Genomic DNA, 26,554 nt, shown 5'->3' with positions numbered 1-26,554 from the left:
TCAGAACTGAAGATTTGGATCCGGGACCTCATACTTGTCAAATGATTAAAATAATAATTATGAAAATATCAGGTTGTGTTTCTGCAACATATCGTGCACAGTATGCCATTTATTTCTAAAAATACAGTAGATTGTACTTAATAAAAATCTACAATTCACCGCTGGTATAAACAGATGTGTGCTGTGTTTGCCTTTGTAAGCATTTGTTTAAAAAATAAGTTCACAATACGATAAAAAACACAGAAAGCACAAACGTAATAATATAATGATACAAAATCAATACCAAATCATAAAGCCAATTAAGTACCTATCCTTTGAAAACAGTGACATTTGTATCTACTTTTGAATTACAAATCAGACAGCATAGTCCCTTAATTCAAAGATAAGATATTTGCCAAAACAAGACAACCAGATGTTAGCTGAATTCGGAACAAGAGCCTCTGCTTCATCGTTTATTGAGCTTTTGATCAACGTCTGAGTGAAAAAGATTCGCTATTTTAACTATTTAATTAAAGTTCACAAAAGCACCTTTCTTCGAGCTGTAGTCGAAACAGTGACTTAAGGATTCCTAACTGTTTCTAATACAGTCAGCCGCGCTACCAACTGAGCTATCGAAGGGATTTAAAGTGTTCCTCTCTGGCACATATTGCCCAATGTAGTGAAATATTCCGGGTACTTAAATTCCAGTTCGACATCAAGTTTCCAACTCGTTTCCTTGGTCTTGTTTACCTTGAATTTAAGCCACAAACCAGGATTCTACTGTATAATCTTCCGGGGATGTTACAAAATGTTTGATGGGGCATCAATCATTACAGGCTTTTTTTTCTCGAGGCATCATATTAAACATTTCATTTGGATCGAGAAGAGGATCACCATGAGAGACAGAACAAACTGTTTGATTCCGTCTTTATTGGGAGCTGTATCACAGCTAATGCATGTAAAGCCTTCAGTATGCGATAGTGAGAGCTCAGTTATGCCAGGGAGTGGGAGTGAAGAGAACTGAACTGAAATTTAGTAAATTCATATTTAAATAGAGTGTAAATCAAAGTGTTCTGTCACTTAAAACTTATTACAACACTACCAGGAGTGGGGATTGAACCCACGTGGACATTTGTCCATTGGATCTTAAGTCCAACGCCTTAACCACTCGGCCATCCTGGTCTACAGCAATATGCTTTTCAGTTGTTTAACATTTAAATATGATTCAGTAATTAAAAAAAAATTAAACCACGAAACCTCTTAGAGTTGCGAGAATACTTCCTTTGTGTATAAAATACATTGTGAATGCTTTCTCAGCCTTTACTTTTTCGTTTTTATTACATTTTTTTGACCGAGCACGAATATTCTTTTGTCCATATCTTCACAATGGAAGCACAGAACGCCGTCAAACCAAATGCATTTTAAAGACCAAGACTTGTGGATATTTCCACAGCCTCTACATCAAACTATCAGTGGGATTATCTTTTTTTAAACCTCCGGTTTTTCATCAATGCGTAATTACGCACTTACTGGAACCCGGAGGACTGCTGTGTACAGACGTTCACAACGCGAGAAATACTGTTCAATACGGCTTTGTGCGAATAACCCGTATATGACCATAGGAAGCAGAACAGCGCAGTCTCCAATTACCCAGACTATAAGCACAGGAATAAAGCTTTGTTTGATTTCTGAAACCCTTCCTTTACACCCTGTTTTCATTCAGGTAAGGGTCAACTATATTGACAATACTACTGACAGCAGGAAGATTAAAATATTCTTTACTCAGCAGCTCATTAAAAACAGCTCCCATGATGTTCAAACCGATTTTTTACACAGAACACTGACACAGCTTTGCGTTCTGAATCTCTTTTTCTCATGCTTTTATTTAATATGGCACAATGCACTGGGATAGGGGTATTCTGTTCACAAACCAATAGCATTTAAATCACAGCACCCACAATGCTGCAAGTAAGTGTTTTGCACACTAAGCAGGTCTTCTGACTTTTCCCAGCTTTGTTTTGGGTTGTGGAACCTTTATTTTTTATGAATTTCTGAAGATAACACTACAGGTATACACTGGGATAGATGGGTCTTTTTCATGGCTCAATAGTAATTCAAATACAACAGCCACACTGCTGAAACCATATGTTTTACACACCAGACAGGGCCCCTAACCTCATACAACATTGCTGTGGCTGTGGCCTCTTTCTTTATTTTTTTATGATTTTCTGAAAGTAACACAACAGGTAATAATACACTGGGACAAGTGGGTCTTCTTCATGGCTCAATAGTGTAGTGGTTTGATGGGTTTACTGAGACAATTATTAATTGTAACAGTAATCACGAGGTTGTTCGTTGTAGCTTTTAGAAAATCAATCGTCAGAACAACTAACAACGCACACACACGGGTTCAATACACGAGATACATTTATTAATATAAATTGTGCACCAAAGATATACTAGTCTGCCTGGATACGAGCGGCAGACCTTACTGTGAGGGTTATCAATATACAAGGTATATAATCTCGAAGAGATGCAAACACAAAGAGATACACAACAGAGAATATATGTCAATATATATCGTTCGGTTACCAAATCGCTAATCAGTGTTATTACCCACTGTTACTCTAAACTCAGAAGTAAATACATTACTCATGAATTAAATTGATAACAACTTGTGTTGAGGTACAATTGAATTCTCGAGACGCAATGTAGAACATGGGGTTTACTTATCCACTGTGTATGGATTTGGAATCTCCCGGCATGAACACCAAACCAGCTGACAGGCTCTGTTGCAGCCTCTGTTGCAGAGGTTGTCCAATGGGCATTGTGTCGGCGTCCTCTGGCTACCGGCCAACCAGTCAAGGTGCAGCTCGGAGTAGGACGGGCGGAGGAATCTGTCTGCGGCGTGCAGGGAAGTCGTTGCTCCTAGGGGATCTACCAGGAGTCCTGCTGGCTAGTAGAAAGTCTCTATGCACAGAGTGTGACCGCGAGTCCTCACAAGTCACTCTTTTGCCTGGGAAGAAGCTGGTTCGTTCCCGGTCCAGCGCTGCTTCTGAATAAGCTATTCAGGTTGTCGACGAGGGTCCAACTGTAGGGTGCCGTTGATCAAGCGGAGCATTCACGTTGGTAGAATTCTGAGTACGTACGGGATCCTCGGCCTCGCACTTAGAACAAAGTCCAAGTCCTTTTGCAGACAACAGCAGTTGACACGTGATTGTCTCTGAGGATGCGCGAAAATGGCCAAGGAGATCCCCGATCTGAGCTTGCGCTCCCTTTTTGACCAAGACCCAGATGTGTGCTGATTGGTTGAGAGTTTGGCGGGCATTGGAGACCCACGTGGTATTACCACGCCCTGCCAGTCCCTGATTGGTTGGTCAAGATGAGATATAAGTCACTTACTCTTGACACTTAGGAATGCAGTCCAGATGTCCATTCGGCACTCCCTAGACTGATAGGCGCCAATGAATGACCATTGATCATGATAGCCAGGCTTAGCTAAGTGCATCCCCGTCTGGGAACTTGTTCCTTATCAAAAGAAAACATCTTAAATCAGCCTGCATAAATACTTTCTCTGTGGCAGCACCACAGAGATGGAGGGTGAGATGGGGCCTCCTTTAGGACAGCATACCAACGCTTAATGCTGTCTTATTAACAAGCATTGCTGCTACATATCCCCCCTTTTTGAAGGTCACGAGGTCCTGAGGCGTTGTTGCCTTCAAAACAAAAACAGAGTTAAGTGATGTCTGTTGTACCACGGTGGATTCTACCACCCAATATTCACATTACCTCTCGAGAATTTGTACAGGAAATAGTGTTGGAAAGAACATTGCGTATACCTGCTCTCAGTTATAAGGTACATAGAAATGAGGCATCGGGCATCATCATTAGCCCTAGACCTTAAACTTCCGGCAGTTCGCTATCAGTATCGGATAGCTCTGCAGCAGGCAGACGTTTGGGAGTGGTTACCTGATTTCGGTGATACACCATTGCCCCCTTTGTCTCATTCAAACTACCCCGCAAGGCTTTGATACAAGAGAACAGCATCCAACACATTACCCCAGCCATGATCCAGCTACCCAGCAGCAGTGTCAAGATGACCACGTTTACTGTTCCCAGCGCCCCAGAGGATCCACAACGACTGTGCTTGGGACCTACCAGCGTAGTTTTTAAGTTTGTGTCGTTGAGAACAAATTCGAGTAACTGTACACCCTCAAGGCTTACTGTCTCTTGGATTCTCTCATCCAAGTCAACGCTGTGTCCTCTGAAACCGTCTACAATCTCGAGTTCCGTTTCATACAGTTCTGACTCCAGATGATATAGTGTTAAATCGTTGAGATGCACTATAGCTCCTTCAGAAACTTGTAGAAAAACTGTTTGGTTGGGTAGCTGCACTTCGGTAGCTGTGTCATGTCTGTCATAGGTTCTTGTAACAGTTAACTGTGGTGTGCTGACCAGCCATATCTTTCCCACCTGCTCAACCTGGGGTTCATTAACCTCACTTTTGCTCGTCACTGTGGCTTTACACTTTTCAGTGGCAGCCCCCTTTCTGATACCACACAACCTCTGAGTTGTGTCCCTAAGGAATGGCTTACTTGGGCATACCCAGTGGATATCCTTGGTTGACACAGTTCCAGGTTTGGAACAAGGTACAAATTTGGATCATCCTCCTGGTAAGCTACGAGCGGTGGGGTGGTCAACTTCACATGCATGTCCCCCCTCCAGAAGCCAACGTTCGATATAGACTTGAGTCTATAGATATCCTTGCTACTCACGATGGGAAGGTTCAACAGGAAACCTATTTCCTTGGCTTCGGGGTTGACATGTATGGGAATGGCACTGCCTAGACTGTATGCAAGATGTACTTGCACTGGCTGCACCATCTCAGAAGTGGTGGTCCTCAGTACTTCTTCTACCAAGGACAGTGGAACCAAGTAGGTTGGAATCTGTCCCATGGCTAGGCTAGTTACTGTGGCACTAAGCTCCCTAAGCAAATCCTGCATCAGCATTCTGACCTGTTGCACGTAAGCATAATCCTACTGTAACACGTCGACAATCCTGCCCACGGTGTGGAGGGTGTTATTTAACACTGCTGCATGAAGGTTTACTGCTAATATTGTGCCCTGTAAGGTTTTCCCTAGGCTTTCCAGTCGCTGCTTCTGTTGATACAGTCTTTCACTACCCTCTGGCATTTCTGACACCTGCCTTCTTGGGGCAGTCAGGGTGAGAGTGCCAGTAACAAACAAACCTACCAAAAAGAGCAAATGCACAACAGTGGCGGCAGCAATCAGTCCTCCCAAAAGTTTTTAAGGGTGGCTGATCCCAGTCATCTCCTTCTGAGTGACTGTCGCCTTTCTAAGCTGGCGCAGCGTGTACATGGTGTCTTTCTCAGTATGCCATGTGGCATCCTGGGCACCAACATCCTGGAAATCTGGGGAGATCTGACGCAGCTGCTGATGCTGCTCCTCCATTTCCAGGGCATCTGCTTTTTTGATTTGTTCATGCCTGTGCTCTAGGAACCCTGCAGGGGGCGGTGCAGCGGTGGAGCATGCCTGACCCTCGGCTGAGTGGTCATCTGGAGCACCTGAGTGATCTGGGATTGTTACCCCATTCTCACTGTTCAGGTCCACCCTGCACCCCTCCTGATTGAGGAATCCCTCTATCGGCATGTTTACAATCGTTCACTGGGTGTGGGTGTAGGACACCTGCTCGCTCCCCCCTTCCCTCGCTAGGGGTTCAGGGAGCTGCCCCAGCACTGGGATAGCTAGTTCACTGTCTTTGAACTCGCTATCACCCACCAGGCCCATGTCAGTGCAGGCGGGGATTCTGACACCCCTCTTTGCGATGTCCTGCGCTGGCAGGCGGGTGGCTTGAGCATCCAGCTCCAGTATGGCTGAACCACTGTTGGTCAGACTCAGACTGACAGACTGAGCTGGTGGCTGTAAGAAAACCGGCTCGGCTTTCATTCCCTGTCCCTTCTTGGGGACTGGGTGTGTTGGAAACCCTGCCGTTGAGGCAGGAACAATCAGGTCGGTCTCTCTCACTACCTGGTAGTTGTAAGAAATAATGTTATGACTGACTGCAGGTTCCCTGGATCACAGCAGAGGGAATCGGCATCTGGGATCAGATGTGTCCACAGCGCAGTAGTCCCAGTGTCCAGCTGGACCTCCTGTCTAACCTGTGAATGTTGCACCAGGGGCACCTGGCGGTGGCCCTGTGACAGCTGCTCAAGCAGATCCTCACTTATAGAGGACCTCTCAGAGCTAAGGGTGAGGGCTACATCACCAACCTGCTCTCCTGCCATCTGGATCCCTTCCACCACTGCAGGGTGGTGGTCCTGACCCCTCTTGGGTGCCAGGGTGCACAGGGAAAGCTCCTTTTCATCACCAAGTGGGGAGATCCGCTCCTCTTTAGGGATGTGAAAGGGGTTTGCTTTACCTGGTGGATCAGGCGGCTGCTCGGAGCACCGCTCCTGTGGCATGGAGGCTGTTGGGACCTTGGCCAGGGCACGACTTCCCTGTAGTTTTGGAAAGCAAGAAGAGACATTTATTTCTCGTCCAGAGGAACCAGGAGGAACTTCCAACTCAGCTATAGTGTTCAGTGGGCACTGTGTGATCACAGCATAACCACTGAACCCCCCTTTTTGCTTTGCGACAGGCTTAGGGTTTTTGACCTGAGCCCACAATTTTCCACGCTGGCAGTCCACCAGAGGCTCCAGCCTGTCAAGCAGGTCTTGGCCAATGAGTAGTGGCTCTGTTTTAAACCTAGAGATGTAAACAGGATGCACCACGTTCATTGGCCCGAACCTAAGTGCCACCCACACTCGGTGTGTGATCCCGGCATGATCCTGGGTATAGCTGGAAATATCTATCTTACACGGTTCTACCTTAAGTCTGATGCCTTTTCCTTTCGCTACTCGTTTGAGCTCGCTGAGTAGATCGGCTGACATCAAACTAATTTCAGCCCCAGTGTCAATCAGTGCTTCTCTATCTAAGATGTTTTCAAGAGAAACCTTGATATAAATACGCCTTGCTTTGCCTTTCTGGCTGAGATTCCCTAAGAAATGTTGGAAGCCTGTCTTTTCTTTGACTTCAGGGGCGGGGTCAGCGCCCAACTCAGAGTCACAGCCTTCTTCCAGGCAGGAACCCTCCCACCCAATCAGATAGACTGAGGGAGGGGTTTGGGTGGATCCCCGCCTCCTCCAGTGAGAAGGGGCGTGGCCCCCCTCAGCTTATTCACGCTTCCGGCATTCGGTGCGGAAGGTTTACCCTGTCCTGATCTCTCAAGCAGGGTGTAACGAACAGTTCTTTCCGGACCCTATGCGGACGACACAGTCCGACGGAGTGGGGAAACACTAGGGAAACGTCATGCAGGAATACGGGGCTGAAGACAGGGGGGCGTGTCCAAGGTGCGCTGGTGCACGGGGAAGGTGTGGCCGAGGCGAACAATCCGAGAGAGTAGTCCTTTGGGAATATCCAAAACACAAGGGTAAGTCCAAAACCAGAAGATCCATCAGAAGAAGGAATTAAAAGCCACGAAGGCCGGGTCGGAACCGGGGGACGGGGAACTGGAACAGGAACGGGAATGGGAACGGAGGTTAAAACCTTAATGGGACCAGGCGCTTCCAGGTCCCGGACTCGCACGATATGGAAATCAGATGCAGAGACCGGATGAGCGTCAGCGCCTGGCTTTTAAGGTGGGCTGGGAATGGGAAACAGGTGCAGAGAATAAAGTCTTAAGTGAAAGGGCTGGAGCACCCTTAAGGAGGGGGGACTAATATCATGACACAGGGCTTGTTCAAGCCGGGCCAAGCGGGCTGCAGTCGACTCCCTTCGTCCAGCCTTATGATAGGCTCTGCCTGAGCCCTTGCCTTCCCCGTAGCGCTCACGGCGGCTCTGACGCTTAGTGCGGTCCTGCCTGCCTATTTTGCGCCGGGGCTTAGCGGGCTCAGGAACCTCAGCTCCCTCAAGCTGAGGCGAGTCGTCAACCCTGCTGGCTTTAGTGGTGAACACGGCCGTTTTACCAGGTTTTCGCTCTGAGGAAGCAGAGACTTCAGCTCCCCAGGCTTTTTGAGTGTGTGCATCACAATCATTTTCCTGACTGAGGGATGCAGATTAGCAATGAATAAACCTTTGAAATTCACGTTCTCTTCGCAACCCTCTTCATTCCGCCCTGCAAAATAAGTGCGCCTAAGCCTCTCATAGTAGTCGCGAGGGGCTTCAGCTTTTTCGTGCTTAATATGGTGCGCAGCGGCCACGGCAGCTATGGGATCGATAAAAGCCGAAAATTCTCCGATCATTGCCTGACACAGCTCCTCAAAGCTATTACAGACCTCCGGTCCTTGTCTAGACATCCACTCGTGGACCGCTCGGCTGGTAGTTTTCCTTACTAACATAGCCTTTTCCTGTTCGGACGCTTCGGGCATAAACTGCAAAGTATATCTCAGCTCATCGATGTAGGTTTCCACATTATTCCCTGACACTGACAGGTCGAACCTTTCTACATCTTTGGCTAACTGCCTCAGGGAGTGGAGGTTAATTTTTACGGTTTCTCCGCGGGCAGGAGGACGGCCGTGATCAGGAGCAGGGGGTCTATGCCTGAATTGAATCGCCCTTGCGTCCCGCGCAGGACTTGGCGATCTCCCCCATGCCGATCCGACCACAGACCCTGGCCGGGAGAAACCTCCTCCCGGCACGCTGGGTGAGCGCTCTGGGCTGCTAGGTGGGCTGGCATGCAAGTGGGATCTAGCCTGTTTTGCTTCCAGTACGGCAGCATCTAACTCCTTTTGCCTTTCCTGGCTGAGCTCATTTAAACTCTCAATTTCTTTTTCTTTTTCTTTCAAGCTCGCTTCCAGGTCTCTCCTAGCTACCTCAGCCGCAGTTTCTCTAGCAGACAGGTCATCTAATTTACCTAAAACTTCCCTGAGTCTGTCTTCACTTTCCTCATTTTTCACTCTCTTTTCTCTGATTATATCCAACAACTCAACTCGCTCCGCCTTATATCTTTCTAGCTTTCCCTGAAGCTTTTGAAACTTTGTCAGCTCGGACAAAGACAGTTCCAGCTGTTTAGCTAGATTTAAGGCGAAACTCGATAGGACCTGAACTGCGTTCACTGACCCTCCTGTGTTAAGCTGGTTCGCTACCTTGGCTACTAAATCTACTTGCAGCTTCTCAATATCATCAAAGTTCAACTTTTCGATACCGCTCCAGTAACCAGGATTGTCGTCGCTAGAAATAGTACTTATAAGCGACTCCTTTTCAGACATTTTAGCAGCCATTGTCATTACGTCAGAGAAACTTTAAGAGTATTACTTTTTTTTCCTTTTACTAAAATACAGTATGGAATTTAAACACCCGAGCAGATGGATTTCCAATCAGCACACGTTACACTAAACGCTAAAAAACAGGGGGATTTCTTTGCGCAGTTATCAGCACACCCGGTATTCGCCTATAGAAATCGCGGTGCTGTGCTGAACTTGAACTCACAGCAATATCAGTTATTCTGTGCGATTGATTCTCATTTCATTCTTAACTCCGCCCACCCAGGGACGCCATTAAATGTAGTGGTTTGATGGGTTTACTGAGACAATTATTAATTGTAGCTGTAATCACGAGGTTGTTCGTTGGGGCTTTTAGAAAATCAATCATCAGAACAACTAACAACGCACACACACGGGTTCAATACACGGGATACATTTATTAATATAACTGTGCACCAAACATATACTAGTCTGCCTGGATACGAGCGGCAGACCTTACGGTGAGGGTTATCAATATACAAGGTATATAATCTCGAAGAGATGCAAACACAAAGAGATACAGAACAGAGAATATATGTCAATATATATCGTTCGGTTACCAAATCGCTAATCAGTGTTATTACCCACTGTTACTCTAAACTCGGAAGTAAATACATTACTCATGAATTAAATTGAAAACAACTTGTGTTGAGGTACAATTGAATTCTCGAGACGCTATGTAGAACATGGGGTTTACTTATCCACTGTGTTTGGATTTGGAGTTTCCCGGCACGAACACCAAACCAGCTGACAGGCTCTGTTGCAGCCTCTGTTGCAGCGGTTGTCCAATGGGCGTTGTGACGGCGTCCTCTGGCTACCGGCCAACCAGTCGAGGTGCAGCTCGGAGTAGGACGGGCGGAGGAATCTAACTGCGGCGCGCAGGGCAGTCGTTGCTCCGAGGGGATCTACCAGCAGTCCAGCTGGCTAATAGAAAGTCTCTATGCACAGAGTGTGACCGCGAGTCCTCACTCAAGTCACTCTTTTGCCTGGGAAGAAACTGGTTCGTTCCCGGTCCAGCGCTGCTTCTGAATAAGCTATTCAGGTTGTTGACGAGGGTCCAACTGAAGGCTGCCGTTGATCAAGCGGAGCATTCACGTTGGTAGAATTCTGAGTACGTACGGGATCCTCGGCCTCGCGCTTAGAACAAAGTCCAAGTCCTTTTGCAGACAACAGCAGTTGTCACGTGATTGTCTCTGAGGATGCGCGAAAATGGCCAAGGAGAGCCCAGAACTGAGCTTGCGCTCCCTTTTTGATCAAGACCCAGATGTGTGCTGATTGGTTGAGAGTTTGGCGGGCATTGGAGACCCACGTGGTATTTCCACGCCCTGCCAGTCCCTGATTGGTTGGTCAAGGTGAGATATAAGTCACTTACTCTTGAAACTTAGGAATGCAGTCTGGATGTCCATTCGGCACTCCCTAGACTGATAGGCGCCAATGGATGAACATTGATCATGATAGCCAGGCTCAGCTAATTGCATCCCCGTCTGGGAGCTTGTTTCTTATCACAAGAAAACACTCTTAAATCAGCTTGCATGAATTCTTTCTCTGTGGCTGCACCACAGAGATGGAGGGTGAGATGGGGCCTCTTTTAGGAGCATACCAACGCTTAATTCTGTCTTATTAACAAGCATTGCCGCTACAACAGTAAGACAGGAAGAAAGGCACCGCTGGGATTCGGACCCAGGATCTCCTGTTTACTAGGCAGGCGCTTTAGCCAACTAAGCCACGGCGCCGGCAAAGTGCTGTCCTTTGACAGCCACTTGGACACGTCTCTACTGCTCTGAGACATCTGCGTTCGGTGTGCACCGAGCCTGCTCGCCTTGCAAGTTGCCTCATTTACATGCGATAGCTCCACCACTAAGAGAAAAGAAGGGGAAATGGCTTTTATCTGGCACTTTTCATGTCAGAGGATCTCAATCTGCTTTCCGTGTACAAGAGGATGTCCAACTCATGTAGCTAAAGACGTAGACGACAGTGCTCCACTGAAATCTAGATCTCACAACCCTCGGCATGGCTCCGCTGTGTTCTGCTTTAGACAAAGGGGGGAAAAGACTTCTTTCATCACACGTTTTACACTGTTTACGGTGTTTGCAGTGCTCTTTCTTAAATGAAACCAGGAATCGGCACCATATGAGGTGAGACTAGATAATATTGGATCAAGTAGCCTCGCCATTCCATGCGTGACGTGAGCAAAGTGTAATTCCTGTCTTTATAGTGTGCTTGTTAGAGACTTAGCTGGCACCCAGAGCGCTTTAAATCCGGGAGTCAGCAGCCCAAGACAAGAGAGCTTCCTTCGTCTATGTTTTTTGCGTGAAGGGGGAAAACCATGCGTGTGCTGCAAACGATCTTAGTATCGAAGTGCCATCCCACATAACCGATCCGAACAATCTGCTTTACAGAGAAGCACTGCCGGAGCTTATCGTTGGCAAACTGAAGACCAGGCTGACCTCTTCTGTGACTCTTGAACACTGAGTCTCAAGGTTGTGAATTCAAACTCCACGCTGGCAGGAAATTCCATAGGTAATGATCACATTTTCTTGCATGCTAATCAAAAGAAATATTAAGAAACTTTTCCCGATACCAGTATTTTACAAAAGTAAAGGCACATGGCACATGTGTGCCACATCACGTCCGAGTTTAGTGACAACTACCTCAGAGATTGTAAGCTGGGTAGTTTCAGATCAGATCACTTTTTTTAATCAAAGGTTCAAGCAAACCCGAATACTTTTGCAAGAGACATTTCAGAATCCCAGTCCAATCCAGTACGATTGCTGGATCCTTCGAATTCGACTGAACTATAGCACAGATCTGCAGTCCACCATTAGAATACTGTGGGTGTGTTGTATAAGCCATACTGCCGAAAATAGTTCTAAAACAGGAGACACATCCTCGTTTAGGAATGTGGTATAAAGTGAAATGGTCTTGGAAGAGTCCTACATTTGAACAGTTCAAAATAGACGTAAAGGGGTATTTACGGACTCTTTCGAAATGTAAGAACAAGCTGTGCGGACCTTATCTTTATTTACCTTGTGTAATCTTTTTTTCATGAAGTGTAATTGTATTATAGCATGTGCCCCTGATGATTTTCTTGATACTTTATATGTGCTCTTGTTTGTATTGTATGTAGTTTTTTTGTTCAAATAAAACGTAAAAGACACAACTTTCCTGATGCGGCTGCTGTAAAAATAAAATGAAATCAAGGGTGCTGTACGCAGAGGTTCTGAACCCTGCTCCACAGAAGATCTTTATCCAGAGGTGTTAAAGAAGTCGAGATCTCGCCATGAGAGGGGAAGCATCTCAGAAAAAGCAGGTGCAGTCGGTTCCACGGACATAACACCACTAAATCGGGCGACAAGAGCAAAACCCACCCGGCTTCCTCCAGGCAAGTAATGAGACAAAGAAACAGTGCACAGCGGGTAGCGTGGCCGAGCGGTCTAAGGTGCTGGATTAAGGCCCCAGTCTCTTCGGGGGCGTGGGTTCGAATCCCACCGCTGCCAGGTGCTTCTATCAAGACCCCCTTTCAGCTGGCTTCAGACAAAAGGGAGGGAACTGCTTTTTGGCAGTCTCTCGAGAAACTAAGCAAAGTGCTTAAAGATACTTTCTCAGCTTGATATCAAGGCACAAAACAAAAACCTTCTTGCGTCCTCTCAACCCAAAAGCGCTTTGCCACTTTTTGCGTTATGCAGGAACGACGTCTGCCCAGATCACTTTTGTGTCAATGCAAATCCTAGTGTGCCCTCCGTTTTAATGTTGGCTGTGCTGGCGTCCTGCTTCTGTCTGTGAAACTTGAATGTTCTCCTTCTTCACACCAAATCGTCGGCGGGGGTTGAGCTTGTTAAATCTTTGCGCATAGCGCTCCTTTGGAAGTACTTTGTCCAAGTTCAAAAGCGATCGTGGGATTTACTTCATGCGTTCAAAAAGCATGCCTCGCACGACAGATTTAAATGGGGAATGGAGCCTGCTTCTTGCTGTTTTTCCTGTGGTTGCAGTTACAAAGTTGATCGTGCTTTCACATTCTGTTAACAGTATTCACTGGCTGAGCTTTATCAGTTGGTTCGTAAAGGAATCTGCTTCGGTTCCAGAAAAGTCCTCTGTAGTGTGTTTTTTTCCGTGCCCATGGCAGTCTTTTAAAGCTGGTAGTAATGGCGGCAAAGGTAATTTTTTATCCTCTTTAAAAGAATAAGGACGGGCTGGGGCGAGCTCCATTTACCACTCTTTCAGTTAACCGCCGAACTCGCAAACTGATTACACTGCAGAGCCACAGGCGCCTCGCTTTTCTCCATTCTCTGGGTTAGAGTGAAAAAAAAACTTTGCTGGTATTAGCTGGCCTGCTGGGAGTACCTCTTCTTCACTGATAAGCAAGAGTTGTGTTTCATCTTTCGCAAGCTGTATAGATTTCTTTCAAAACAAGTTGTTCCAGAAAGGAAATGAACACTTGCATTCACCTGAATTAAAAGGCATGGGATTTGCTCGTAAGGATAAATTCTGTACAGTAAGACAGGAAGAAAGGCACCGCTGGGATTCGGACCCAGGATCTCCTGTTTACTAGACAGGCGCTTTAGCCAACTAAGCCACGGCGCCGGCAAAGTGCTGTCCTTTGACATCCACTTGGACACGTCTCAACTGCTCTGAGACATCTGCATTCGGTGTGCACCGAGCCTGCTCGCTTTGCAAGTTGCCTCATTTACATGCGATAGCTCCACCACTAAGAGAAAGGATGAGAAATGGCTTTTATCTGTCACTTTTCATGTCAGAGGATCTCAATCTGCTTTCCGTGTAAAAGAGGATGTCCAACTCATGTAGCTAAAGACGTAGACGACAGTGCTCCACTGAAATCTAGATCTCACAACCCTCGGCATGGCTCCGCTGTGTTCTGCTTTAGACAAAGGGGGGAAAAGACTTCTTTCATCACACGTTTTACACTGTTTACGGTGTTTGCAGTGCTCTTTCTTAAATGAAACCAGGAATCGGCACCATATGAGGTGAGACTAGATAATATTGGATCAAGTAGCCTCGCCATTCCATGCGTGACGTGAGCAAAGTGTAATTCCTGTCTTTATAGTGTGCTTGTTAGAGACTTAGCTGGCACCCAGAGCGCTTTTAATCCGGGAGTCAGCAGCCCAAGACAAGAGAGCTTCCTTCGTCTATGTTTTTTGCGTGAAGGGGGAAAACCATGCGTGTGCTGCAAACGATCTTAGTATCGAAGTGCCATCCCACATAACCGATCCGAACAATCTGCTTTACAGAGAAGCACTGCCGGAGCTTATCGTTGGCAAACTGAAGACCAGGCTGACCTCTTCTGTGACTCTTGAACACTGAGTCTCAAGGTTGTGAATTCAAACTCCACGCTGGCAGGAAATTCCATAGGTAATGATCACATTTTCTTGCATGCTAATCAAAAGAAATATTAAGAAACTTTTCCCGATACCAGTATTTTACAAAAGTAAAGGCACACGGCACATGTGTGCCACATCACGTCCGAGTTTAGTGACAACTACCTCAGAGATTGTAAGCTGGGTAGTCTCAGATCAGATCACTTTTTTTATCAAAGGTTCAAGCAAACCCAAATACTTTTGCAAGAGACATTTCAGAATCCCAGACAAATCCAGTACGATTGCTGGATCCTTTGAATTCGACTGAACTATAGCACAGATCTGCAGTCCACCATTAGAATACTGTGGGTGTGCTGTATAAGCCATACCGCCCAAAATAGTTCTAAAACAGGAGAAGCATCCTCGTTTAGGAATGTGGTATAAAGTGAAATGGTCTGGGAAGAGTCCTACATTTGAACAGTTCAAAATAGACGTAAAGGGGTATTTACGGACTCTTTCGAAATGTAAGAACAAGCTGTGCGGACCTTATCTTTATTTACTTTGTGTAATCATTTTTCATAAAGTGTCATTGTATTATAGCATGTGCCCCTGACGATTTTCTTGATACGTTATATGTGCTCTTGTTTGTATTGTATGTAGTTTTGTTGTTCAAATAAAACGTAAAAGACACAACTTTCCGGATGCGGCTGCTGTAAAAATAAAATGACATCAAGGGTGCTGTACGCAGAGGTCTGAAACCTGCTCAACAGAAGATCTTTATCAAGAGGTGTTAAAGAAGTAGAGATCTCGCCATGAGAGGGGAAGCATCTCAGAAAAAGCAGGTGCAGTCGGTTCCACGGTCATAACGCCACTAATTCGGGCGACAAGAGCAAAACCCACCCGGCTTCCTCCGGGCAAGTAATGAGACAAAGAGACAGTGCACAGCGGGTAGCGTGGCCGAGCGGTCTAAGGCGCTGGATTAAGGCTCCAGTCTCTTCGGGGGCGTGGGTTCAAATCCCACCGCTGCCAGGTGCTTCTGTCGAGACCCCCTTTCAGCTGGCTTCAGACGAAAGGGAGGGAACTGCTTTTTGGCAGTCTCTCGAGAAACTAAGCAAAGTGTTTAAAGATACTTTCTCAGCTTGACATCAAGGCACAAAACAAAAACCTTCTTGCGTCCTCTCAACCCAAAAGCGCTTTGTCACTTTTTGCGTTATGCAGGGAACGATGTCTGCCCAGATCACTTTTGTGTCAATGCAAATCGTAGTGTGCCCTCCGTTTTAATGTTGGCTGTGCTGGCGTGCTGCTTCTGTCTGTGAAACTTGAATGTTCTGCTTCTTCACACCAAATCGTCGGCGGGGGTTGAGCTTGTTAAATCTTTGCGCATAGCGCTCCTTTGGAAGTACTTTGTCCAAGTTCAAAAGCAATCGTGGGATTTACTTCATGCGTGCAAAAAGCATGCCTCGCACGACAGATTTAAATGGGGAATGGAGCCTGCTTCTTGCTGTTTTTCCTGTGGTTGCAGTTACAAAGTTGATCGTGCTTTCACATTCTGTTAACAGTATTCACTGGCTGAGCTTTATCAGTTGGTTCGTAAAGGAATCTCTGCTTCGGTTCCAGAAAAGTCATCTGTAGTGTGTTTTTTTCCGTGCCCATGGCAGTCTTTTAAAGCTGGTAGTAATGGCGGCGAAGTTAATTTTTTATCCTCTTTAAAAGAATAAGGACGGGCTGGGGCGAGCTCCATTTACCACTCTTTCAGCTAACCGCCGAACTCGCGAACTGATTACACTGCAGAGCCACAGGCGCCTCGCTTTTCTCCATTCTCTGGGTTAGGGTGAAAAAATTTTTTTGCTGGTATTAGCTGCCCTGCTGGGAGTACCTCTTCTTCACTGATAAGCAAGATTTGTGTTTCATCTTTCGCAAGCTGTATAGATTTCTTTCAAAACAAGTTGTTCCAGAAAGGAAACGGACACTTGCATTCACCTGAATTAAAAGGCATGGGATTTGCCCATAAGGATAAATTCTGTACAGTAAGACAGGAAGAAAGGCACCGCTGGGAATCGGACCCATGATCTCCTGTTTACTAGACAGGCGCTTTAGCCAACTAAGCCACGGCGCCGGCAAAGTGCTGTCCTTTGACAGCCACTTGGACACGTCTCTACTGCTCTGAGACATCTGCGTTCGGTGTGCACCGAGCCTGCTCGCCTTGCAAGTTGCCTCATTTACATGCGATAGTTCCACCACTAAGAGAAAGGATGAGAAATGGCTTTTATCTGTCACTTTTCATGTCAGAGGATCTCAATCTGCTTTCCCTGTACAAGAGGATGTCCAACTCATGTAGCTAAAGACGTAGACGACAGTGCTCCACTGAAATCTTGATCTCACAACCCTCGGCATGACTCCGCTGTGTTCCGCTTTAGACAAAGGGGGGAAAAGACTTCTTTCATCACACGTTTTGCACTGTTTACGGTGTTTGCAGTGCTCTTTCTTAAATGAAAACCAGGAATCGGCACCATATGAGGTGAGACTAGATAATATTGGAACAAGTAGCCTCGCCATTCCATGCGTGACGTGAGCAAAGTGTAATTCCTGTCTTTATAGTGTGCTTGTTAGAGACATAGCTGGCACCCAGAGCGCTTTAAATCCGGGAGTCAGCAGCCCAAGACAAGAGAGTTTCCTTCGTCTATGTTTTTTGCGTGAAGGGGGAAACCATGCGTGTGCTGCAAACGATCTTAGTATCGAAGTGCCGTCCCACATAACCGATCCAAACAATCTGCTTTACAGAGGAGCACTGCCGGAGCTTATCGTTGGCAAACTGAAGACCAGGCTGACCTCTTCTGTGACTCTTGAACACTGAGTCTCAAGGTTGTGAATTCAAGCTCCACGCTGGCGGGAAATTCCATAGGTAATGATCACATTTTCTTGCATGCTAATCAAAAGAAATATTAAGAAACTTTTCCCGATACCAGTTTTTTACAAAAGTAAAGGCACACGGCACATGTGTGCCACATCACGTCCGAGTTTAGTGACAACTACCTCAGAGATTGTAAGCTGGGTAGTCTCAGATCAGATCACTTTTTTTATCAAAGGTTCAAGCAAACCCAAATACTTTTGCAAGAGACATTTCAGAATCCCAGACAAATCCAGTACGATTGCTGGATCCTTTGAATTCGACTGAACTATAGCACAGATCTGCAGTCCACCATTAGAATACTGTGGGTGTGCTGTATAAGCCATACCGCCCAAAATAGTTCTAAAACAGGAGAAGCATCCTCGTTTAGGAATGTGGTATAAAGTGAAATGGTCTGGGAAGAGTCCTACATTTGAACAGTTCAAAATAGACGTAAAGGGGTATTTACGGACTCTTTCGAAATGTAAGAACAAGCTGTGCGGACCTTATCTTTATTTACTTTGTGTAATCATTTTTCATAAAGTGTCATTGTATTATAGCATGTGCCCCTGACGATTTTCTTGATACGTTATATGTGCTCTTGTTTGTATTGTATGTAGTTTTGTTGTTCAAATAAAACGTAAAAGACACAACTTTCCGGATGCGGCTGCTGTAAAAATAAAATGACATCAAGGGTGCTGTACGCAGAGGTCTGAAACCTGCTCAACAGAAGATCTTTATCAAGAGGTGTTAAAGAAGTAGAGATCTCGCCATGAGAGGGGAAGCATCTCAGAAAAAGCAGGTGCAGTCGGTTCCACGGTCATAACGCCACTAATTCGGGCGACAAGAGCAAAACCCACCCGGCTTCCTCCGGCCAAGTAATGAGACAAAGAGACAGTGCACAGCGGGTAGCGTGGCCGAGCGGTCTAAGGCGCTGGATTAAGGCTCCAGTCTCTTCGGGGGCGTGGGTTCAAATCCCACCGCTGCCAGGTGCTTCTGTCGAGACCCCCTTTCAGCTGGCTTCAGACGAAAGGGAGGGAACTGCTTTTTGGCAGTCTCTCGAGAAACTAAGCAAAGTGTTTAAAGATACTTTCTCAGCTTGACATCAAGGCACAAAACAAAAACCTTCTTGCGTCCTCTCAACCCAAAAGCGCTTTGTCACTTTTTGCGTTATGCAGGGAACGATGTCTGCCCAGATCACTTTTGTGTCAATGCAAATCGTAGTGTGCCCTCCGTTTTAATGTTGGCTGTGCTGGCGTGCTGCTTCTGTCTGTGAAACTTGAATGTTCTGCTTCTTCACACCAAATCGTCGGCGGGGGTTGAGCTTGTTAAATCTTTGCGCATAGCGCTCCTTTGGAAGTACTTTGTCCAAGTTCAAAAGCAATCGTGGGATTTACTTCATGCGTGCAAAAAGCATGCCTCGCACGACAGATTTAAATGGGGAATGGAGCCTGCTTCTTGCTGTTTTTCCTGTGGTTGCAGTTACAAAGTTGATCGTGCTTTCACATTCTGTTAACAGTATTCACTGGCTGAGCTTTATCAGTTGGTTCGTAAAGGAATCTCTGCTTCGGTTCCAGAAAAGTCATCTGTAGTGTGTTTTTTTCCGTGCCCATGGCAGTCTTTTAAAGCTGGTAGTAATGGCGGCGAAGTTAATTTTTTATCCTCTTTAAAAGAATAAGGACGGGCTGGGGCGAGCTCCATTTACCACTCTTTCAGCTAACCGCCGAACTCGCGAACTGATTACACTGCAGAGCCACAGGCGCCTCGCTTTTCTCCATTCTCTGGGTTAGGGTGAAAAAAAATTTTTGCTGGTATTAGCTGCCCTGCTGGGAGTACCTCTTCTTCACTGATAAGCAAGATTTGTGTTTCATCTTTCGCAAGCTGTATAGATTTCTTTCAAAACAAGTTGTTCCAGAAAGGAAACGGACACTTGCATTCACCTGAATTAAAAGGCATGGGATTTGCCCATAAGGATAAATTCTGTACAGTAAGACAGGAAGAAAGGCACCGCTGGGAATCGGACCCATGATCTCCTGTTTACTAGACAGGCGCTTTAGCCAACTAAGCCACGGCGCCGGCAAAGTGCTGTCCTTTGACAGCCACTTGGACACGTCTCTACTGCTCTGAGACATCTGCGTTCGGTGTGCACCGAGCCTGCTCGCCTTGCAAGTTGCCTCATTTACATGCGATAGTTCCACCACTAAGAGAAAGGATGAGAAATGGCTTTTATCTGTCACTTTTCATGTCAGAGGATCTCAATCTGCTTTCCCTGTACAAGAGGATGTCCAACTCATGTAGCTAAAGACGTAGACGACAGTGCTCCACTGAAATCTTGATCTCACAACCCTCGGCATGACTCCGCTGTGTTCCGCTTTAGACAAAGGGGGGAAAAGACTTCTTTCATCACACGTTTTGCACTGTTTACGGTGTTTGCAGTGCTCTTTCTTAAATGAAAACCAGGAATCGGCACCATATGAGGTGAGACTAGATAATATTGGAACAAGTAGCCTCGCCATTCCATGCGTGACGTGAGCAAAGTGTAATTCCTGTCTTTATAGTGTGCTTGTTAGAGACATAGCTGGCACCCAGAGCGCTTTAAATCCGGGAGTCAGCAGCCCAAGACAAGAGAGTTTCCTTCGTCTATGTTTTTTGCGTGAAGGGGGAAACCATGCGTGTGCTGCAAACGATCTTAGTATCGAAGTGCCGTCCCACATAACCGATCCAAACAATCTGCTTTACAGAGGAGCACTGCCGGAGCTTATCGTTGGCAAACTGAAGACCAGGCTGACCTCTTCTGTGACTCTTGAACACTGAGTCTCAAGGTTGTGAATTCAAGCTCCACGCTGGCGGGAAATTCCATAGGTAATGATCACATTTTCTTGCATGCTAATCAAAAGAAATATTAAGAAACTTTTCCCGATACCAGTTTTTTACAAAAGTAAAGGCACACGGCACATGTGTGCCACATCACGTCCGAGTTTAGTGACAACTACCTCAGAGATTGTAAGCTGGGTAGTCTCAGATCAGATCACTTTTTTTATCAAAGGTTCAAGCAAACCCAAATACTTTTGCAAGAGACATTTCAGAATCCCAGACAAATCCAGTACGATTGCTGGATCCTTTGAATTCGACTGAACTATAGCACAGATCTGCAGTCCACCATTAGAATACTGTGGGTGTGCTGTATAAGCCATACCGCCCAAAATAGTTCTAAAACAGGAGAAGCATCCTCGTTTAGGAATGTGGTATAAAGTGAAATGGTCTGGGAAGAGTCCTACATTTGAACAGTTCAAAATAGACGTAAAGGGGTATTTACGGACTCTTTCGAAATGTAAGAACAAGCTGTGCGGACCTTATCTTTATTTACTTTGTGTAATCATTTTTCATAAAGTGTCATTGTATTATAGCATGTGCCCCTGACGATTTTCTTGATACGTTATATGTGCTCTTGTTTGTATTGTATGTAGTTTTGTTGTTCAAATAAAACGTAAAAGACACAACTTTCCGGATGCGGCTGCTGTAAAAATAAAATGACATCAAGGGTGCTGTACGCAGAGGTCTGAAACCTGCTCAACAGAAGATCTTTATCAAGAGGTGTTAAAGAAGTAGAGATCTCGCCATGAGAGGGGAAGCATCTCAGAAAAAGCAGGTGCAGTCGGTTCCACGGTCATAACGCCACTAATTCGGGCGACAAGAGCAAAACCCACCCGGCTTCCTCCGGCCAAGTAATGAGACAAAGAGACAGTGCACAGCGGGTAGCGTGGCCGAGCGGTCTAAGGCGCTGGATTAAGGCTCCAGTCTCTTCGGGGGCGTGGGTTCAAATCCCACCGCTGCCAGGTGCTTCTGTCGAGACCCCCTTTCAGCTGGCTTCAGACGAAAGGGAGGGAACTGCTTTTTGGCAGTCTCTCGAGAAACTAAGCAAAGTGTTTAAAGATACTTTCTCAGCTTGACATCAAGGCACAAAACAAAAACCTTCTTGCGTCCTCTCAACCCAAAAGCGCTTTGTCACTTTTTGCGTTATGCAGGGAACGATGTCTGCCCAGATCACTTTTGTGTCAATGCAAATCGTAGTGTGCCCTCCGTTTTAATGTTGGCTGTGCTGGCGTGCTGCTTCTGTCTGTGAAACTTGAATGTTCTGCTTCTTCACACCAAATCGTCGGCGGGGGTTGAGCTTGTTAAATCTTTGCGCATAGCGCTCCTTTGGAAGTACTTTGTCCAAGTTCAAAAGCAATCGTGGGATTTACTTCATGCGTGCAAAAAGCATGCCTCGCACGACAGATTTAAATGGGGAATGGAGCCTGCTTCTTGCTGTTTTTCCTGTGGTTGCAGTTACAAAGTTGATCGTGCTTTCACATTCTGTTAACAGTATTCACTGGCTGAGCTTTATCAGTTGGTTCGTAAAGGAATCTCTGCTTCGGTTCCAGAAAAGTCATCTGTAGTGTGTTTTTTTCCGTGCCCATGGCAGTCTTTTAAAGCTGGTAGTAATGGCGGCGAAGTTAATTTTTTATCCTCTTTAAAAGAATAAGGACGGGCTGGGGCGAGCTCCATTTACCACTCTTTCAGCTAACCGCCGAACTCGCGAACTGATTACACTGCAGAGCCACAGGCGCCTCGCTTTTCTCCATTCTCTGGGTTAGGGTGAAAAAAAATTTTTGCTGGTATTAGCTGCCCTGCTGGGAGTACCTCTTCTTCACTGATAAGCAAGATTTGTGTTTCATCTTTCGCAAGCTGTATAGATTTCTTTCAAAACAAGTTGTTCCAGAAAGGAAACGGACACTTGCATTCACCTGAATTAAAAGGCATGGGATTTGCCCATAAGGATAAATTCTGTACAGTAAGACAGGAAGAAAGGCACCGCTGGGAATCGGACCCATGATCTCCTGTTTACTAGACAGGCGCTTTAGCCAACTAAGCCACGGCGCCGGCAAAGTGCTGTCCTTTGACAGCCACTTGGACACGTCTCTACTGCTCTGAGACATCTGCGTTCGGTGTGCACCGAGCCTGCTCGCCTTGCAAGTTGCCTCATTTACATGCGATAGTTCCACCACTAAGAGAAAGGATGAGAAATGGCTTTTATCTGTCACTTTTCATGTCAGAGGATCTCAATCTGCTTTCCCTGTACAAGAGGATGTCCAACTCATGTAGCTAAAGACGTAGACGACAGTGCTCCACTGAAATCTTGATCTCACAACCCTCGGCATGACTCCGCTGTGTTCCGCTTTAGACAAAGGGGGGAAAAGACTTCTTTCATCACACGTTTTGCACTGTTTACGGTGTTTGCAGTGCTCTTTCTTAAATGAAAACCAGGAATCGGCACCATATGAGGTGAGACTAGATAATATTGGAACAAGTAGCCTCGCCATTCCATGCGTGACGTGAGCAAAGTGTAATTCCTGTCTTTATAGTGTGCTTGTTAGAGACATAGCTGGCACCCAGAGCGCTTTAAATCCGGGAGTCAGCAGCCCAAGACAAGAGAGTTTCCTTCGTCTATGTTTTTTGCGTGAAGGGGGAAACCATGCGTGTGCTGCAAACGATCTTAGTATCGAAGTGCCGTCCCACATAACCGATCCAAACAATCTGCTTTACAGAGGAGCACTGCCGGAGCTTATCGTTGGCAAACTGAAGACCAGGCTGACCTCTTCTGTGACTCTTGAACACTGAGTCTCAAGGTTGTGAATTCAAGCTCCACGCTGGCGGGAAATTCCATAGGTAATGATCACATTTTCTTGCATGCTAATCAAAAGAAATATTAAGAAACTTTTCCCGATACCAGTTTTTTACAAAAGTAAAGGCACACGGCACATGTGTGCCACATCACGTCCGAGTTTAGTGACAACTACCTCAGAGATTGTAAGCTGGGTAGTCTCAGATCAGATCACTTTTTTTATCAAAGGTTCAAGCAAACCCAAATACTTTTGCAAGAGACATTTCAGAATCCCAGACAAATCCAGTACGATTGCTGGATCCTTTGAATTCGACTGAACTATAGCACAGATCTGCAGTCCACCATTAGAATACTGTGGGTGTGCTGTATAAGCCATACCGCCCAAAATAGTTCTAAAACAGGAGAAGCATCCTCGTTTAGGAATGTGGTATAAAGTGAAATGGTCTGGGAAGAGTCCTACATTTGAACAGTTCAAAATAGACGTAAAGGGGTATTTACGGACTCTTTCGAAATGTAAGAACAAGCTGTGCGGACCTTATCTTTATTTACTTTGTGTAATCATTTTTCATAAAGTGTCATTGTATTATAGGATGTGCCCCTGACGATTTTCTTGATACGTTATATGTGCTCTTGTTTGTATTGTATGTAGTTTTGTTGTTCAAATAAAACGTAAAAGACACAACTTTCCGGATGCGGCTGCTGTAAAAATAAAATGACATCAAGGGTGCTGTACGCAGAGGTCTGAAACCTGCTCAACAGAAGATCTTTATCAAGAGGTGTTAAAGAAGTAGAGATCTCGCCATGAGAGGGGAAGCATCTCAGAAAAAGCAGTTGCAGTCGGTTCCACGGTCATAACGCCACTAATTCGGGCGACAAGAGCAAAACCCACCCGGCTTCCTCCGGCCAAGTAATGAGACAAAGAGACAGTGCACAGCGGGTAGCGTGGCCGAGCGGTCTAAGGCGCTGGATTAAGGCTCCAGTCTCTTCGGGGGCGTGGGTTCAAATCCCACCGCTGCCAGGTGCTTCTGTCGAGACCCCCTTTCAGCTGGCTTCAGACGAAAGGGAGGGAACTGCTTTTTGGCAGTCTCTCGAGAAACTAAGCAAAGTGTTTAAAGATACTTTCTCAGCTTGACATCAAGGCACAAAACAAAAACCTTCTTGCGTCCTCTCAACCCAAAAGCGCTTTGTCACTTTTTGCGTTATGCAGGGAACGATGTCTGCCCAGATCACTTTTGTGTCAATGCAAATCGTAGTGTGCCCTCCGTTTTAATGTTGGCTGTGCTGGCGTGCTGCTTCTGTCTGTGAAACTTGAATGTTCTGCTTCTTCACACCAAATCGTCGGCGGGGGTTGAGCTTGTTAAATCTTTGCGCATAGCGCTCCTTTGGAAGTACTTTGTCCAAGTTCAAAAGCAATCGTGGGATTTACTTCATGCGTGCAAAAAGCATGCCTCGCACGACAGATTTAAATGGGGAATGGAGCCTGCTTCTTGCTGTTTTTCCTGTGGTTGCAGTTACAAAGTTGATCGTGCTTTCACATTCTGTTAACAGTATTCACTGGCTGAGCTTTATCAGTTGGTTCGTAAAGGAATCTCTGCTTCGGTTCCAGAAAAGTCATCTGTAGTGTGTTTTTTTCCGTGCCCATGGCAGTCTTTTAAAGCTGGTAGTAATGGCGGCGAAGTTAATTTTTTATCCTCTTTAAAAGAATAAGGACGGGCTGGGGCGAGCTCCATTTACCACTCTTTCAGCTAACCGCCGAACTCGCGAACTGATTACACTGCAGAGCCACAGGCGCCTCGCTTTTCTCCATTCTCTGGGTTAGGGTGAAAAAAATTTTTTGCTGGTATTAGCTGCCCTGCTGGGAGTACCTCTTCTTCACTGATAAGCAAGATTTGTGTTTCATCTTTCGCAAGCTGTATAGATTTCTTTCAAAACAAGTTGTTCCAGAAAGGAAACGGACACTTGCATTCACCTGAATTAAAAGGCATGGGATTTGCCCATAAGGATAAATTCTGTACAGTAAGACAGGAAGAAAGGCACCGCTGGGAATCGGACCCAGGATCTCCTGTTTACTAGACAGGCGCTTTAGCCAACTAAGCCACGGCGCCGGCAAAGTGCTGTCCTTTGACAGCCACTTGGACACGTCTCTACTGCTCTGAGACATCTGCGTTCGGTGTGCACCGAGCCTGCTCGCCTTGCAAGTTGCCTCATTTACATGCGATAGTTCCACCACTAAGAGAAAGGATGAGAAATGGCTTTTATCTGTCACTTTTCATGTCAGAGGATCTCAATCTGCTTTCCCTGTACAAGAGGATGTCCAACTCATGTAGCTAAAGACGTAGACGACAGTGCTCCACTGAAATCTTGATCTCACAACCCTCGGCATGACTCCGCTGTGTTCCGCTTTAGACAAAGGGGGGAAAAGACTTCTTTCATCACACGTTTTGCACTGTTTACGGTGTTTGCAGTGCTCTTTCTTAAATGAAAACCAGGAATCGGCACCATATGAGGTGAGACTAGATAATATTGGAACAAGTAGCCTCGCCATTCCATGCGTGACGTGAGCAAAGTGTAATTCCTGTCTTTATAGTGTGCTTGTTAGAGACATAGCTGGCACCCAGAGCGCTTTAAATCCGGGAGTCAGCAGCCCAAGACAAGAGAGTTTCCTTCGTCTATGTTTTTTGCGTGAAGGGGGAAACCATGCGTGTGCTGCAAACGATCTTAGTATCGAAGTGCCGTCCCACATAACCGATCCAAACAATCTGCTTTACAGAGGAGCACTGCCGGAGCTTATCGTTGGCAAACTGAAGACCAGGCTGACCTCTTCTGTGACTCTTGAACACTGAGTCTCAAGGTTGTGAATTCAAGCTCCACGCTGGCGGGAAATTCCATAGGTAATGATCACATTTTCTTGCATGCTAATCAAAAGAAATATTAAGAAACTTTTCCCGATACCAGTTTTTTACAAAAGTAAAGGCACACGGCACATGTGTGCCACATCACGTCCGAGTTTAGTGACAACTACCTCAGAGATTGTAAGCTGGGTAGTCTCAGATCAGATCACTTTTTTTATCAAAGGTTCAAGCAAACCCAAATACTTTTGCAAGAGACATTTCAGAATCCCAGACAAATCCAGTACGATTGCTGGATCCTTTGAATTCGACTGAACTATAGCACAGATCTGCAGTCCACCATTAGAATACTGTGGGTGTGCTGTATAAGCCATACCGCCCAAAATAGTTCTAAAACAGGAGAAGCATCCTCGTTTAGGAATGTGGTATAAAGTGAAATGGTCTGGGAAGAGTCCTACATTTGAACAGTTCAAAATAGACGTAAAGGGGTATTTACGGACTCTTTCGAAATGTAAGAACAAGCTGTGCGGACCTTATCTTTATTTACTTTGTGTAATCATTTTT

The 26,554-nt window shown here is 45.9% G+C and overlaps 8 non-coding genes across 8 annotated transcripts; 5 read left to right on the top strand and 3 right to left on the bottom strand.

Moving 5' to 3' along the window:
- Positions 1 to 1,078: 1,078 nt before the first annotated feature.
- Positions 1,079 to 1,161, bottom strand: trnal-uaa (transfer RNA leucine (anticodon UAA)). Its single transcript has one exon. It is a non-coding gene; the product is annotated as a tRNA-Leu (tRNA).
- Positions 1,162 to 12,692: 11,531 nt separating this feature from the next.
- On the top strand, positions 12,693 to 12,774 carry trnal-aag (transfer RNA leucine (anticodon AAG)). The gene has a single exon. It is a non-coding gene; the product is annotated as a tRNA-Leu (tRNA).
- Positions 12,775 to 13,784: 1,010 nt separating this feature from the next.
- Positions 13,785 to 13,858, bottom strand: trnat-agu (transfer RNA threonine (anticodon AGU)). The gene has a single exon. It is a non-coding gene; the product is annotated as a tRNA-Thr (tRNA).
- A 1,678-nt stretch (positions 13,859 to 15,536) lies between these two features.
- Positions 15,537 to 15,618, top strand: trnal-aag (transfer RNA leucine (anticodon AAG)). The gene has a single exon. It is a non-coding gene; the product is annotated as a tRNA-Leu (tRNA).
- A 2,765-nt stretch (positions 15,619 to 18,383) lies between these two features.
- On the top strand, positions 18,384 to 18,465 carry trnal-aag (transfer RNA leucine (anticodon AAG)). The gene has a single exon. It is a non-coding gene; the product is annotated as a tRNA-Leu (tRNA).
- Positions 18,466 to 21,230: 2,765 nt separating this feature from the next.
- On the top strand, positions 21,231 to 21,312 carry trnal-aag (transfer RNA leucine (anticodon AAG)). Its single transcript has one exon. It is a non-coding gene; the product is annotated as a tRNA-Leu (tRNA).
- A 2,765-nt stretch (positions 21,313 to 24,077) lies between these two features.
- Positions 24,078 to 24,159, top strand: trnal-aag (transfer RNA leucine (anticodon AAG)). Its single transcript has one exon. It is a non-coding gene; the product is annotated as a tRNA-Leu (tRNA).
- A 1,013-nt stretch (positions 24,160 to 25,172) lies between these two features.
- trnat-agu (transfer RNA threonine (anticodon AGU)) lies at positions 25,173 to 25,246 on the bottom strand. The gene has a single exon. It is a non-coding gene; the product is annotated as a tRNA-Thr (tRNA).
- Between the last annotated feature and the right edge of the window lie 1,308 nt (positions 25,247 to 26,554).

This window comes from Lepisosteus platostomus, chromosome 5 (assembly GCF_059453375.1).
Source record: "Lepisosteus platostomus isolate fLepPlt1 chromosome 5, fLepPlt1.hap1, whole genome shotgun sequence".
Classification (NCBI taxonomy): domain Eukaryota; kingdom Metazoa; phylum Chordata; class Actinopteri; order Semionotiformes; family Lepisosteidae; genus Lepisosteus; species Lepisosteus platostomus.
This window is presented reverse-complemented; position numbering and strand designations above follow the sequence as displayed.